Source organism: Eretmochelys imbricata, chromosome 1, assembly GCF_965152235.1.
Source record: "Eretmochelys imbricata isolate rEreImb1 chromosome 1, rEreImb1.hap1, whole genome shotgun sequence".
Taxonomy (NCBI): Eukaryota; Metazoa; Chordata; order Testudines; family Cheloniidae; genus Eretmochelys; species Eretmochelys imbricata.
In genome coordinates this window covers 158525107-158537189 of record NC_135572.1, presented here as the reverse complement: position 1 = coordinate 158537189, position 12083 = coordinate 158525107, and positions in this window count along the sequence as shown.

The following is a 12083-nucleotide window of genomic DNA, read 5'->3' as shown; positions in this document are numbered from 1 at the left end:
ATCTGGGGCAAAAATTAGGGATTGGTCCTGCTTTGAGCAGGGGGTTGGACTAGATGACCTCCTGAGGTCCCTTCCAACCCTGATACTCTATGACTCTATGATCTTGTAATGGGATATTCACTACCACCCCCCACTAGCCCTGGAGAGGTTAAATTAATATAGGCACAAGAGACCAATTAGCCATAGACTGCACCTGGAGGGGAGCTAAGGCTCATTGAGGCTTTGGGGGATGAAGCTCACCTAGGCAGACACAGGCGGGGCTTCTAAAAAGCCAGGAAGCTGGCACCAGAGATTCCTTCAGTGGGGAAGCCTATAGCCACACTCCCTGATGGGGCTGGGGAGGAGGGAATGAATAGTAGGAGCCTGCAATAGGCAGTATAGGAAGGCACCCAGGAAAGGAGCAGTAATGGCTGGGAGAATAAAGACCTGAGCTGCTGGGTCGAGGGTCTCTGGATTAGAACCTGGTGTAGAGGATGGACACAGGTTTTCTTAGAAGCCACTGTGGGAGTGGCACACGAGGGGCAGCCTACATGGGGACTGCAGGGGTCAGTTTGGAAGGAGACTGTGATAATACTCCAGAAGGGGGGGAACTTCAATGTGACTTGGCCGGAGGTCTAAGCCATGAAGAGGAAAGCGCTGTAGCTCTTGGATCATGAGAGAGGCCATGAAGCGAGCGAGTGGGATGACGGGCTGAGCAACCGCTGGAAGAGGCATCTGACCATATGGTGAACTAATCCCCAAATGGGCCACTAGGAGGCACCAGAGCAATAAGAGAGCAGTCCCTGTTACACACCTCCTGTGGAAAACTAGTTTCACACTTGTTAATGCCCCTCTCCTGTCTGGTGACTTACAGATATAGGAAGCAAACACTTAAATATTACCTTATAACATGGTATATAGATATTATAAGTGAGATTAATGCATGCAGCAATTTACAAGCATTCCGTAAAGTCTAAATGCTAAGCACATAAAAACTCTACCCATTTTAACAATACCAACACACAGGTGAGCCAGACTGGTTCCAGCTATGTACTTGTCAGTGTTCAGTTAAGACTTAGGGGCCTTAGCATGAGGTGGCACCTGGTCTGCCAGTGCCACAGCTTCTTTGTGTTGAATAAGGAAGGCCTGGATTTTATTTTCCTGCTTATTATTTTTACATTAAAGAAAACAAATTAGGACTGTCTAATCTGGTCTTCCTTGGTTTTGCTGAAGGACCTCCTGGGGGTTTCAGAGAATATGTAGGGTGAAATTTCTCACACTGTTAAGTGAAGGGATGGGGGTGCTGCATGCTTGTCAAAGATGTCTTTCCTCCAAAACATTTATTAAGAATCTGTCCACGTTCTCTAATAATTTATAAATTTTAAAACAGTTCATAATAGAGTGATATGGATCATTTAAATAATTTATGTGGTTCAGCAGGATGGAACAGTTATACAGTAAGAAAAGACAGCTCTCTCTCTCTCTTTCTCTCTCTCTCTCTCTCTAATATAATTAATTAATTAATATATTTGTTTTGATATCTGGCTATTCCATTATTCCACTTGAGTTTCAAGTCATCTGCATATGCTAAGCTCTCTGTATGACTGCGATCACAAACTGCAATGTGATCATTCAGTTCTAACATTCTGGTTCACCTTAAAGATTTTCACGTCTCACTGGCTTTTCAACAAGCCACTTGAATATATCACCTGATTTTAATATAAGACAAATACCTTGATACATGTTTAATTATTAGAAATGCAGAAAATTGAATACAATGAACTTAATTACTGAGGACAGAATGATTCAATGGAATTTTGTGCATAGATTCTCTGTAAGGATGTGCAATCATTTAAGAAAGAAGATTTCATGCTAGCAATAGAGACTAACTTTTCACTCTGAGGGCTAAAGTAATTCTACTGTCTTCACAATATTTTTTCCTATTAAATGTAAGAGAGAGGTGGTTTGGGACACTACATAGCATACAAGATATGAACAAGATCTCGTATAGAGTGCACGCCAGTGAGTTTAGATCAAAAGTAGACTTCTCCCTTCCTAAGAAAAGCAAAGACATCCACTTGCTCCGCCCTGAAGTAGACTGATCATTCTGACACAGCACATGTTAAAATAATAAACAGAGATCAAGGCTGTTTATGGTTTGAGACCAACAACAAACTTGAGACAACCAAAGGGTATATATATTTTCATCCGGTTTCTCCTTTGGTGAGATAGCATATGGAAAATTCACGAGTATTTGAAATATTGCTCTCTAGCAGAGTGCAACAGAATCAGCATACGATTATTTTGTTCCTGGTCTAGAATATAACCTACACCTGGAGATCATGGTTTAAATATTGAAGTAAAGGGTTTTAATCATAAGTTACCTATTCAAATTTATAGCTGACAAATTGCAGAGTGCTGTTGAACTGTTGCTCTTGCATTTTATACGTTAACTGTACAGCTGAAAAAGCATTCTTTTAACCAACTGATTAAAAAATAAATTCTGGTTGAAGATATTTTATGTGTAATTTTGAAGCAAGACAAACATTCTTTACTCATCAAGTACCTAACATTAAGAAAAGGCATTTCAATAGAATCTGTGATTGCATTTGCAAAAGCCTTTAATTACCAGTTATTATTAGACGGATTTGTACAAGGAAACTTTGGAAGCAGGGAATCAATTGATTTTTATTAATTACACCCCTGAAAAGCTAGCATTCTTCCCCCTCTGGCATGAAACCCGTGCACAGTTTACGATAACAGAGTTATCCAACGCCCATGTCCCTGCAGAGTGAAGCCCGGCAATAAGGCAGATGTCAATCCACACTTGTGAAGCTGCTGAGGAGCAATGCTTTCATTACCCTGACCAAAACAGACACTTTGATAAAATATTTGCAGTACCGGAAGAAATATGTCCATGGATTTTCAGATTCTATTTGCACTCAAGCAAAATATAACTGTTAATTAGCTGAGGAAAGTTAGAGACTCTTTCTTCTACTGCAAAATAAAAAATCAAGGCTCTAACCATTTTTTTTAATCCCTAGCTCACATCTCTGCTAATTTTTAAGAAACTAAAAGAGACTCTTGAAGAGATTGAAAAACACTGGTGTGAAATAATTAAACACCAATATTTTTGATAGACCTGATCAAGCGATTAAAAGCATAAAAATCTCTTACAAAAAACAAAAAGCTCCTTAGATGATTTGGTGTTCATAGAGGCATGCCAAAGAAAGTTCTCAATGTATGTGTGGCTGGCTTGGGCCAAAAAGAAATGGATTCAGAAACTGAATGAAGCTTCTCTGTTCAGAGGTCTCCATATAGAGAAATAAAAGCAGCTAATATTTTGGCATCCTACTCTGTTGTTAGAAACAACACCAATTTATAAGCTAATGAGCTCTTTGTGAAACCTTCACCTTCTTCCCTATCATGAAATATTAAAATAAACATACAACCTAGGGGGAAAAAAGTCTGACTCATACTATGACGGCTGGTTTAAAAATCCCCTGAAATTCCACGTCTCGGGAGAGAAGTGGGGGTTTTAGGAGGAATTTACCCTTGGGCAGAGCTTTTGCAAATGAGCTCAGACGTTTTACCATGGGGCGGGGGGGAGGGAGGGCATGAAGGAGGCAGGAAGGTTATTGCATGAAAATGGGACAAGTGGGTGGACAATGCTGGGAATACTGCCTGAGTGAAGGGGATGCAGCTACAGGAAGGATAAGGGAGGATAAGTAGGTAGAGGTAGAATTATACATATATATGAAGATAGTGACAAGAAGCTTAAATATGACATGCTAATTGTTAGGGAGCCAGTGGCAGGATACAAAGGAGAGTGATATGATCACGCAAACTAGCAAGAAAGAGAACCTGGCAGATGGATTTTTTTTTATAGACTGAAGGGGGCCAAGATTTAAGCTAGCTTGTGCCAAGGGAATCCAACGACCCTGACTAGAGCTGTAGTTTAGGAACAGCTGCTCAGTCACTGGAGTTCAGGAGAATTACAAAACATGGCAGTTTTTGAAACTCAAGGACTCAAGAAAACTGACATAGCACTTAGCTCTCAGTGAGTATCCTGATTTCTTTTCAGCTGGGGAGACTTTTCCCAGAGGCCACTGTGCAGTTCAGTCAAAACCTTTTAGTGCCAGCTATGTGACTCGCACTGTACAATGCACCAGAGACAAGCTCTGCATTGAGAAGCTTCCAATGATTTGCTTTACCCACAAGAGCCAGACAGATTTTTATTGGTAGGATGCTGATAATATAAGAGACTAGAAGTCTCCAAGGGCCAGACTGCCTGCTTCATAGTGGTGTCTTTAGGTTGGGTGAGGATGGAGAGCCTCTTCCGCTCAGTTCAAATCCTTCTGCACAGTAGGAAAACCAGCACTGGCCCAGTCCAGGGACACTAAGGAGCCCCCGACTTAAAGAAGTGCCTAAAGTTAAGGATGCCCATGGCCAGTTAGTCAGTGCCTGACTGCAGAAGTGCTACAAGTAGCCAGTGCTTCTGCCATGCTTGTGCATTTCTTCCCCATACAACCCCCCTTGTGCAGGTAAACCCTTGTCCATCTGGAGTCTCCAAGCTACCACCCTCGCCACATTCAAATCCCTCCTGAAGACTGATGTCTTCTATGCCATCCACAGGGGAGTCATGAGTCTAAAACCCTCCAAAAATTGCTCTTTCCACTGCCTCCTGTCTTCTTTGTGTCTTTTAAATCAGTTCCTCAGAGCAGGGCCCATCTCCACTAAAGGAACTAATATAAATAATAATAATGCAAATTAAGCCATATTACCTTATGAGGAGTAAATAGCAGTTGGGACTGCCAGGGTCAGGCAATACCACCTTTGATTTCAGGGATTCTCACTGGTGCGTCTGCTCTCTTCAGGCTAAACAGTCACTTCCCTCTTAGCTGCAGGAATTTTCACCATCTCCCCATCCCTTGGTGTCAGGGGTTCCACAAAGTCTTTCGCCCCTTTATGTAGAGACTCCCTTTCTCCTGTTGCATGGGGGGCTGCCAGCAGTGAGGGTTGCTAACACTGATGATTCAAAGAGACCAACCAAAAATACTCTCCACAGTGCTGTGATCTCCTAGGTTCAACTTGCAATCAACAATTACTCAGGTTAAGAAGCCGGATCAGCCTGTCTGGGTCGAAATGACAGTAAGGAGGCTGCAGCTGAATAAGAGTAGAGTCTTTGGATTGTTTATGTAGCATTCATAAGCTACTGCATACTCGGAGGGCCTGTTCACCTCGCAAACACACCCTAAAGTTGTAGATGCACAGAAGTGAGGAAAAGGTACCTTGGGGAAGCAGCCCTTCTAACCTATCAGTTCAGAGACTCATCTGGAGTCTCCCAAGTCATCTCCAGCATTAGAAGGTGAAAAATCTGCCTCAAGACAGCAAAGTACAAGTGGTGCTTTGGAAGAGAAAAACAGAGCCCCCTTCCCTCCCCACAGGAAATGTGCTGGGCCTGGTTTTGTGCTGGGCCTGGGAATGTCTCTGCGGGCACAGCTCATGTTATGTCAGGCCTCTAAGTGACATCATTTGAACGAGAAAGAGAGAGGCTGGTGCTTAACCAATCTGGGCCGGTTAATTATTTAATTTTTATGTCATGGAAGGTTACCGTTAAAGTGTTAGAACAAAATAGCTACTTTAGTAAATCTTGAAACCAGCCCCATGGCAGGATGTGGCTGCGTGTATTGTGGTATCTCCCTCCCCTCAAGATATTTGGTTGTGGTTGGGTGTGCCACGAACGCAGAGGTAAGCGCTGTAGGCGTCCAAACACTAGGCGCTACAGGCTCTAGCCCTCAGTGGATCTCCATTCACCCTGAGAGATTTCAGATGACAGGGGGCTCCTTTAACAGGGCTGGCAGAAAAGAAAGGGTGCCAATACCTCGGCACAGTTACTTTGTTACAACAAAAGGTCATCGAAGCAGTTCCTAACCCAATGCACAGGGGTATCAAAGTAACCGTCCTCAGGCCCAGTGCCAGGAATAGTCCCTCCAGCCCAGCCCTCTCTCCCTGAGGCATTGAAGTACCAACCTGTGGTCCCCCCAGTCAGATCTCCGTTCTTTTTGTTCATGGTCTCACTGAAGCCCCCCCACACCATCCTGCTCTCATCACACATGCGGTTGTCCCTTGCCGCCTCCTTATAGGCAACTGCCCTATATGCGTCTGCTGCTACTGTTGGACTCCTGCCAGCAGCTGGCGACAGGCTGCTTCCCTAGCTGGTTCAGTCTTCTAGTCCCAACTCTCAAGATGCCTCCGCACAGCCTTTCCGACACAGCCAGTTGTCCGCCTGCTGCGCCTGCTTGCATGAAGCATTGGCCTGCTAAACCCAGGGTTGTGAGTTCAATCCTTGAGGGGGCCATTTAGGGATCTGGGGCAAAAATTGGGGATTGGTCCTGCTCTGAGCAGGGGGTTGGACTAGATGACCTCCTGAGGTCCCTTCCAACCCTGATATTCTATGTAACCTCTGAATCTCTGCACAGCCTGATGCCCCTGACTTCAGGATGTTACTTCCTTTTCCTGTACTTTGGGGACTACAGAGCCCTCTACTGGCAATGCATTGAATTGGGTAACAGAGGACTCTCCAAATGCTAAACCCTTTCCCTTCCATCTCTACTGGGGTATGGAAAAGGTACCCAGTAATGAATCAGCAGGTCCATTACATTATATGTGTATAACTGATGTATACACAAACACACATACGTCGTATATTGTATGTAATACATGATATGAACCCATATCTTGAACAGCACTAAGCACATCATGAGTACTAAAGAAAAACTGTATAATATAAAGATGTATCTTTCCATACACACACAGAGCACGTTTTCACTGTACTGAATTTGTGGCTAGAACCAGTGTCGACCAATCCTGTAAGATGTTGAGCAACTCCATGGAGCGTGAAGCACTTTGCAAGATTGGGCCCCATGAAACTTACAGAGAAAATGAAAACCTTGTGCCTATGCCCTTGATCCTCCATGAAGCAATTCCAGTTGAGAGTTTGCCAGCGATGCCACAAACGTTGGCCAGGACCCTGCCCAATATCTAGTTGGGTACTCTAGTTGGGTACTAGCTGGAATATCTAGTTGGGTACTCTCCTCCCTAGAGAGAACTGGAAATAGACTGATGAAAATAGAAAAAACTAACAAAGATTGAAATAATTTTTTGCAAACTAAATCAAAACAAAACCTTGCCCCAAAGCCACAGTATTAATTATTAGAATCTCTGGTCTACAGCAAAGATGTTCAGTTTATTTTTAAAGAAATCAAGAAATGCATTTCTTGTGGAAGGATTTACTTATTTGGTAACTCTTTAGAAGGTCATTTTGATACTAATATCGGAATGAAATGGTCTTTGCCATTAAATATAATCTTATATAGCATCTGGGTCTTCCCTTTCCCGGCTCCCTATCCCCCTATTTAAACAACAAGCCATTTTCTTTTCCCCTTTCCTTTTCCACCAGTCCTGGGCTCTGCTTGTGCTCAGGATGTTTCCAGTCTTTATTCCGGAAAGTGACAAACCCGTATTGTTTTTCAGCCAAGGAAAGAGCAATGAGTGCACTTTCAACAGTGCTGAACTGCTGACATTAATCAAACTATCACTTTACCCAAGTTCATGGGGATAAAGTGACACCACCATGCTGCGAGGACTGTGGAAAACAGCATGCACAAACAATTTAGCTAAGCCTTGCAAAATGCCAGGGCCTCTAGTCAGAACTTCCCTCTTCTAGCTAAAATCTACTGCTGAAAATAAACTTTGCTTCCAAAGGAAGGCCCTGTTAGAGTTCTCTGTGTGCTGGTGGTATATGACAAGTGGGGTTATGTATTCTGAGCATATTGAGAATAGTATTTTAAGGAGAGAGGGTGAGCAGCAAAGACTATTCCTGATATTCTCTCTCTCTCTCATACACACACACCCCTGAAGTCATCAAGGTCTTCTGTAATGATTCCAGACAATATCCTTCCTGCGCTTCCAGAGTTACAGGCAGTCAATAATTCTCTGGCTCCTGTCCAGGATTCCCTTAGAGACCCTAGTTACACATTTACCCTGTATGTAGATTGTTCTAGTTACAGCATAGATTCCCATTCTTAAAGGAGGCTAGGAGTCATCTGACACTTCAGGCAGTCACCCTTTAAGAATAAAGGCCAAAAATAAATTCAGAAGATATTTGGGTATAAGAGGGGAAATAAAAAGGCTGGCAGCAAAGTTAGAGCTCTGGTCTGTGGCTGCATTTCCGGAAGGTGTATACTGAGAGATCTGCCCTGACAGCATCTCCCCCTTCTTTGTGCAATTTGACACTAGTCATGCTTTCAGGTAGAACTTTGGAAAAACTGAGACTATAGATATGTTTACACTACGAAATTAGGTCCATTTTGTAGAAGTTGATTTTTAGAAATCGATTTTATACAATTGATTGTGTATGTCCCCACTAAGTGCAATAAGTTGGAGGAGTGTGTCCTCAATACCATGGCTAGCATCGACTTACGGAGCAGTGCACTGTGGGTAGCTATCCCACAGTTCCCGCAGTCTCCGCTGCCCATTGGAATTCTGGGTTAAGCTCCGAATCCCTGATGGGGCAAAAACATTGTTGAGGGTGGTTTTGGATACATGTCGTCAGTCACACCTCCCTCCCGCCCTCTGAGAAAGCAATGGCAGACAATAGTTTTGAGCGTTTTTCTTGGGTTACCCATGCAGATGCCATACCATGGCAAGCAAGGAGCTGCTCAGCTAACCGCTGCTGTTGTGAGCATTGTAAACACCTCACACATTATCCTGGAGTATGTGCAGAACCGGGCTAAGAGATGCCAGCATGAGGATGACTGTGATGAGGACATGAACACAGACGTTCCTGAAAGCATGGGCTGTGGCAATTAGGACATCATGGCGGCAATGGGGCTGGTTGATACAGTGGAACGCCGATTCTGGGCCCGGCAAAGAAGCACAGACTGATGGGACCACATAGTGTTGCAGGTATGGGATGATTCACAGTGGCTGCAAAACTTTCATACCGGCCAACCAGTATGTAAACCACAAGGGGTACTTCTCAATGGTGCTGCAAGCACTGGTGGATTACAAGGGACGTTTCACTGACATCAACGTGGGATGTCCAGGTAAGGTGCATGACATGCGCATCTGTAGGAACTCCTGGCTGTTCGAGCAGTTGCAAGAAGGGACTTACTTCCCAGACCAGAAAATTACCGTTGGGGATATTGAAATGCCAATAGTTATCCTTGGGGACCCAGCCTACACCTTGCTCCCATGAATCATGAAGCTGTACACAGGCAGCCTGGACAGTAGTAAGGAACAGTTCAGCTCTAGGCTGAGCAAGTGTAGAATGGTGGTAGAATGTGCCTTTGGACGTTTAAAAGCTTGCTGGAGCTGTTTGCTGACAAAGTTAGACGTTAGTGCAACCAACATTTCCAATGTTATTACTGCTTGCTGTGTGTTCCATAATATCTGTGAGAGTAAGGGGAAGACGTTTATGGCAGGGTGGGAGGTTGTGGCAAATTGCCTGGTGGCCAATTTTGAGCAGCCAGACACCAGTGCGATTAGAAGAGCACAGCTAGGCACGCTGCACATCAGAGAGGCTTTGAAAACCAGTTTCATGACTGGCCAGGGTATGGCATGACAGTTGTGTGTGTTTCTCCTTGCTGCAAACCCTCCCCCTTCATTGATTTTAATTTCCTGTAAGCCTCCACCCTCCCCACTTCGATCACAGCTGGCAAAGGAATTAAAGTAAATATTGTTTTGACACCATGCATTCTTTTTTTATTAATTAAAAAAAAAGTGAGATAACTGACAAGGGTGGGGTGAGGGAGGAGGAAAGGACAAGGCCACATTGCTTATTGTAGCCACACTACAAATCAAAACTGTTTGAATGACAGCCTTCTGTTGCTTGGGCCATCCTCTGGAGTGGAGTGACTGGGTGCCTGGAGCCTCCCTGGCACCCCCCTCCAACGTTCTTGGGCATCTGGGTGAGGAGGATATGGAACTTGGGGAGGAGGGCAGTAGGTTATACAATGGATGCAGCGGGGGGCTGTGTTCTTGTTGGCTTTCCTGAAGCTCCAGCAAACGCTTCATCATGTCCGTTTGCTCCCCCATTAGCCTCAGCATCGCCTCCTGCCTCTGCTCTTTGTGCTCACTTAATGCTTTCCTGGCCTCTGCCACTGAATGCCTCCATGCATTAAGCTGTGCCCTATCAGTGTGGGAGGACTGCATGAGCTGAGAAAATATGTCATCGCAAGTGCGGTTTTTTTGCCTTCTAATCTGCGATAACCTCAGGGACAGAGATGATATGGGGAGCATAGAAACATTTGCACCTGTGGGGAGATAAAAAGGGAGAGTAAAATTTAAGATGATACATTTCTGAGAACAAAAGGGAGACTCTTTCACAGTGAATCAAGCAATTCACAGCACACAGCACATGTGCTTTAGCTACAAGGTCGCATTTTGCCTTTTATATTGAGCACCTGCTGGTATGGTGACACATCACAAACGGGTGGGCAACAGAATTCGGTTTCCAAGCAGCCATGGTAAGCCTTTTAGTACATGGGGTTGGCTTCTTATGCCTTCATAACATGTGGGAATGGTTTCAAACTGCAGCGCCATCCTTTCCCATAGCAAGCAATGCCGGTTGGGTTTCACATTTGAAAGGAGGGGCTGTGGTTTTTGGGTGGATGTGCAGCACACACCTCCCCCCACCCCATTGCGTGGCTATTCTCTGGGATGATCCCTTCACCCCTCCCCCAACTGCGTGGCTATTCTCCGGGATGATCTCTTTTTGCCAAGCGCAAACAACCCAGCATGAACGGGGTCCTTTTACTTTTCCCTTACAAAAATTCCCCTTTTTCAACCAGGTGATCATGAATGATATCACTCTCCTGAGTCTAACACAGAAAGATAAAGACCGAATGTTGCTTGAATGCGACCAAAATCCAGGACCATTCACTGCCATGCTTTTTGCTGAAATGATTCCAACTACTGGCTTGGTGTGGTAAAGTGGCCTACCGTGGAGGATGAAATAAGGCAACCCTCCCCAGAAACCTTCTGCAAAGGCTTTCAGAGTATCTCCAGGAGAGCTTCACGGAGATGTCCCTGGAGGATTCCTACTCCATCCCCAGACACGTTAACAGACTTTTCCAGTAGCTGTACTGGCCGCGAATGCATCCCAATTCTTCAGGGCAAATCAAACATTAAACACTATTGCTTTTAAACCCTGTACTGTAGTTACAAGTGTGCACTCACCAGAGCTGCCTTCTCCGGCTTCAGGGTCGGGATCCTGCCTTGGAAGGGTATTGGCTCCAGGGTGATGAAAAGGTCCTGGCTGCCAGGGAGAACAGATTCACCGCTTGCCTGCTGCGCGTTCTCCTCCTCCTCCACAAAATCCTCCTCCCTGTTATGTGAGACTCCCCCTTTCAGGTGTCCATGGACGATGGTGGGGTAGTGGTAGGGCTCCCCACCTAGAATGGCATGCAGCTGATCATAGAAGCGGCATGTATGGGGCTCTGACCCAGAGTGACCGTTTGCCTCCTTTGTCTTTTGGTAGGCTTGCCTGAGCTCCTTGACTTTCATGTGGCACTGCTGTGTGTCCCTGTTGTAGCATCTCTCCACCATGCCCTGTGTGATTTTGGCCTATATATTAGCATTTCTTCTTTTTGATCGGAGTTCGGCCTGCACAGATTCTTCTCCCCATACAGCAATCAGATCCAGTGACTCCCTTTCGGTCCATGCTGGAGCTCGTTTGAAATTCTGGGGGGACTTCATGGTCACCTGTGCTGCTGAGCTCGCCACGCTGACCGAACAGAAAATGAAATTCAAAATTTCCCGGGGCTTTTCCTGTGTACCTAGCTAGTGCATCGGAGTTCAAAGTGCTGTCCAGAGCGGTCACATTGGAGCACTTTGGGATAGCTCCTGGAGGCCAATACCATCGAATTGCGTCTGCACTACCCCAAATTCAACCCAGCAAGGTCAATTTTAGCGCTACTCCCCTCGCCGGGGAGGAGTACAGAAGTCGATTTAAAGAGCCCTTTAGGTCGACAGAACGGGGTTGGTTGTGTACACGTATTCATTTTAAAATCGACCTAAAGCAGCTAAATTCGACCTAA